We start from the raw sequence: 5,278 nt of genomic DNA on the forward strand, positions 1-5,278 counted from the left end.
AACTCAGACAAGTGACAGTATTTACGTGACAAACAGAGGCTAATAACAAAGTTCCTTTACCTTCTTCCAAAGTGTTTGCAAAAAAGGATAAAATCAGAAGAAATTAAAGCTCCAGGAACATTTTGACTGGCGCATTTTGGCTCATGCCATGACCCCAACAAAGGCCTCAAGCCAAAATATGTTATTCAAGCAACATCACTGTTCTTTGAGTGTCTTCATTTATCTGTATTTGTTTCTAATTGATCAATATTTGTTCCCTATTGTTTTCTCGTTTTTTAACCAATTGTAAAGCACTTTGGTCAACTCTGTTGTTTTTAAATGTGCCATACTGTTCTGTAATGCAGGTAAGTCATCTGTGAAAAGTGAAAAGATGTGGGTAAGGTGAAAGCATTGGGAATATTTTTGTCTGATGTAAAGGAATCAGACAGAGTGAGAACACATATAGATGTTGTTGCACACTCAGTGTTGTCATTATGGATGTGCTGGGGAGGGCCAGGCTTTTCCAAAAAACGTCACTGCACCTATCAGCTGAATTGTACTGATATTCTTTTACAACGATAAGAGAAATTAAGCCAGGATTCAGTCTGAGAATTTCATAAATTTCTGATCTTCTGGGATTTTTCCACACAACAGTCTCTGGGGATACAGAGGTGTGAGAAAAAGAACATATCTAGTGACCCTCAGTTCTCTTGCTGAAAATGCCTTGTTGATATCATGGCCATTTAAAGAAGTCCCCCATTATTCTGTCAATAATTAATAACTGTTAGTTATTCATTTTACAGTTGAAAAACATGGGGTTAGTCATCTTCTCCCAGGTCTCCACTTATTTAAATTACTTGACAAATTTCCATCTGATTATAGAAACCTGCAAAGGTGGTTAGAGGTCTATAATGATATCCTTTTGATCTAGCAGGACTGAGCATGAAAAGACTATTCTAGACAGCCTGAGTCTTCCTGACTTGTTCATGTGGAAGGTTTTAAAACTCTGTTAAAAAAAACATAAATAAATAAATTCCCATGTAGGGAAAGTGTTCAGTAACTTAAACTACTGAGAATTTGGGGATTTCATCAAGCAGTACATAATATCATTAAAAGATTCAGATAATCTAGAGAAATATCTATAAGCAAACAACAAGGCCAAAAACAATAATCAGGCAGCACTGCAGCAACAATAGTCACAAATGAAAATCACAGCATGGGGTTAGAAATCCTTCTGAAAATCATTGTCATCAAATGCAGTCTGTTGCAGTTATAACAAATACAAACAAGATCCTGAAACACCCCCCTCTTTTCTGTGCCCAAGCTCACTTCAGATGGACTGAAAGCAAGTGGAAAAACTACCCCGTGGTATAATTAAACTTTTTCTTCTTCGGCTAGTCTCTTTAGGGGTCACCACAGCAGATCATCTGTCTCAATCTCACCCTGTCTGCTCAGCTATACCAACCCTCTGCATGTCCTCCTTCACTACTTCTATTCATTTTGAGGTCTTCCCTCTTTTCTTCTCAGCAACATCCTTTCTCCAATAAAATCCAACCTGAGCGGTACCTGTGATGTGCTCATTTCTAAACTTGGTCACTCCAAGTGAAAATCTTAATATCTTCAAATCTGGATGAAGGTTGAAGCTTGGCTTCCAGTATTTTTGTCAGTGCCACTGTCTCGAACTAAACATACATTTAAACTCACCTTTAGTGTCTCTGGTGCTTTCCACCCATCTCCCTTTCACGTGTATTCTGTTTATCTTCAACTGACTTTGATTCTCTCCAGAGGATACCTCCCCCTCCCCAGACTCTAGGGGGGGCAGATATATCCATATATTGGCGTTAATGTTGGTACTGGTCTCAGATCAATATCAGAATACATACTTTAGTTTGTTTCTTTTCTGTAAGTTTGATACTTTGCTCATGTTCATCAGACAGGTGACATGTCTGTGTAAACTCTCCTCATGGAGGTATTTATATCAAATACCTTAAAAAGGTATTTGATATATGAACACTATTCATTTAATACTGTATATTTAAACTTTAAAGGTTTTGTCACGGTCAGCTGTGTGGCAGTGAAGGCAGAACCCAGAGACAAAGGGTGAACTAAAGAAGACTGCTTTATTTTTGGACTTAAAAATGCAAAAACTCCGGCTAAAACTAGGAAGCTTCCAGATCACAAGGGAAACACAGAACTCACGTGAACAACACAACACAGATATACACTGGAGGGCATTAAGGCAGAGTGGACACAACTGGGAACCCTGCTGAATAGAATCAGACTGACAAGAGAGGGGAAGCAAAACTGAACATAACACAAACAAGACATGAGACTCTCAGAATAAAAAAGGAATTGACACATACAAACACAATGAGACTAAGATAAAGACAGGTGAACTTGACAGTAGGACTGGGGATAAACCAAATGGAGACATGGCAGACTGGGGAGACAAGGGGGCGAAACACAGAAAGATAAACAACATAGGGACATAAGAGAAAACACAGGGACAGTACTACAAATGTATTAACCTGACAAGACAGGGACACAGACAGTCACAAAGATGGAACAGAGAGAGTACCATTTAGAAACTCCTGGATATTGTTCTGTTTGGATTAGACTAGCTACCGACATTTCTGTTTTTTTTGATAAAACTTGGCATATTTGCTCATACCTGCAATAATTTAAATTTAATGTTAAGAAGTATTCTACATATTTTATTTTAAAATATTGCATAATTTGACTCTATACCATTCAGAAACTGTCACTAGTTGTCTTTTGCAATTTGTAGTTTTGGGGACTTTGCAGGAATGCTGGACTTCTTTTTCATATTTTAACTAACCAATACTTAGATTTTTTTTTATTTTTTTTTTTACAGATTCTGATTAATGTTGATAGTGATAAAGAGGAGTGAAAATTTCAGGTTTTTCTGATTAATAATCTTTAAGATATTCCTGTTCAAAGACTGCTGAGATTTCAATGTTTGGAGAGAAAAAGAAAAGCCTGAAACTGGATAGATTTTTCAAAATATATGTATATATCTTGAAAAGTATTTGATATACAAAGCTAAAAATTCACAGCAATCACAAGGTTTCTACCATACATTTTTGATGCAAATTGGAAACGGTCAAGCAAACGGTTTGGTTGAAGTTCAGATGGAATGAACCAGTAATTTTTGAAACCAGGGTGCATGCCTAAATATAATGACTTCTATGACACACTCTCGTGCCATCTTAATATGAGTGGCTAATTTTAAGCTCATTTTAGCTACTACTATCACATAGATATACAGTCCCGATCAAAAATTTAAGACCACTTGAAAAAGTTTTTGCATGGTTGGATCTTAACAAGGTTGAAAGTAAAGCTTAAACATGCAACAAGAAGAAATGGGAGGGTGACAAAACATTTTTTGAGCATGCAAAAAACGACACTTAAACTGAAACAGCTGATCAAAAGTTTAGGACCACACCTCCAAAAAGAAAAAAACCCAGAAATCCCCAAAACAGAAATCAAAGTTCCAAACATGAACACAGTAATGAGTAGCTCCATCATTATTGTTGATCACTTCAAAAATTTGTTGCGGTATGCTTGATGCAAGCGTTTCCATGAGGTGAGTGGGAACAATTCTCCCAGTGTTAAAGATGGCCACGCAAAGGGCATCTACTGTCTGGAACTGTTGTCCATTTTTGTAAACTTCCCTTGGTCCAAAAGAACATCTGGACATAGCCAGTGGCCGTTTGACGCCCATGCACCTCCATTGTCAAAGGTTAAAACCTTTTGTGTCACTATTTATGGGGTAAAACTGTGGAATAGTTTTACTATAGATCTACAGCAATGCTCAGGAATTAGTAAGTTCATGAAAATACTTCGAAAACTGATTTTGGAAGAATATGATACCGATAAAGATGATCACCCATTGTATGTATAAAAATATCAAATTATATCCAAATTATATCTATCACGGTAGCCAAGTTTATATAGGTTCTCCTCGTGTATCGTGTGGAGTATGTGATGATGGGAATTAGGTGAATTATGTGGGATCAATAAGATGTTGAGCAGGGGTAGGAATTAATAAGTATGTTCATACTTCTTCCTACTCCTTTTCAGACCAAACATTGTTACATTATGTCAGACGATTTTGTTTTATTTCATTATATATTTTTTGTTTATCTGAACACATACGTGTGTGTGTGTATATCTACACATATATTCGTATCTGTAAATGAAAATATATGTAGTGTGTATATATTGTTTTTTGTTTTATATGTCTGAAACAAATAAAGATACAATACAATACAATACAATACAATACAATACATTGTTCCACTGAAGGAAAAAGCACCCCAGACCATTATGGCGCCCCCTCTACTGTGGCGCGTAGAAAACATCTCAGGTGGGATCTGCTTGTCAAGCTAGTGACAATGGACACAATCAGGACCATCAAGGTTGTTGTTTTTTCTCATCAGAGAATAAAACTTTCTTCCACCTTTCAATGTCCCATGTTTGGTACTCTCTTTCAAAGTCCAAACGGTCAGTTCTGTGGCGTTCAAGGAGACGAGGCCTTTGAAAACATTTTTGTTTTTTGAAATCTTTCAGTCTCAGATGCTGTCTGATGGTTATGGGGCGGCAGTCAGCACGAGTAATATTTGGGTCGAGGATCATCCAGTGTCTTGATGGACAGTCAATTGGATCCTCCGGCTCAGTACTGGGCTAGTGAAATTTTGTTTGGGTCTTCCACTTGAAATTGCAAATGACTGTCTTACTGCGTCCCACCTCAGCAGCAATGGCGCATTGCGAGAGACCCTGCAGTTCAACAACCCGACCGCGTTCAAAAAGGGAAAGGTTTTTTTTGCCTTTGCCATCAAAACGTCATGACAGTCTGACTACCTGACAAAAAATTACAATGAATCCACATTTTTGCACAGATCTGGCCTTTTAAAACCATGTGGTCCTAAACTTTTGATCAGCTATAAAACAGCCTGTGTTACTTTAAACATTCTTTTCAATAAATTGCATGCTCAAAAAGATGTTTTGCTCCCATTTCTTCTTGTTGCATTTTGAAGCTCTACTTGGAACCTTGTTGAGATCCAACCATGCAAAATATGATTTTTTGCACTGTAATAATAATACAATATCCATGATTCATCTGTTGAAGCAGTCACATTATAAGCAATAATCATATCCATAACAAGTTAGAGGAATTGCATTTATGTATGCAGTTGGTATCATGACTCACCTTTGTTACAGTGAGATTAAGATGCTTTATGCAAAGTTTCACAATATTCATTCATATCCAAACTGG

This window comes from Rhamphochromis longiceps, linkage group LG1 (assembly GCF_057381845.1).
Source record: "Rhamphochromis longiceps isolate RC_006_pf linkage group LG1, R_longiceps_female_GT1.1, whole genome shotgun sequence".
Lineage (NCBI taxonomy): Eukaryota > Metazoa > Chordata > Actinopteri > Cichliformes > Cichlidae > Rhamphochromis > Rhamphochromis longiceps.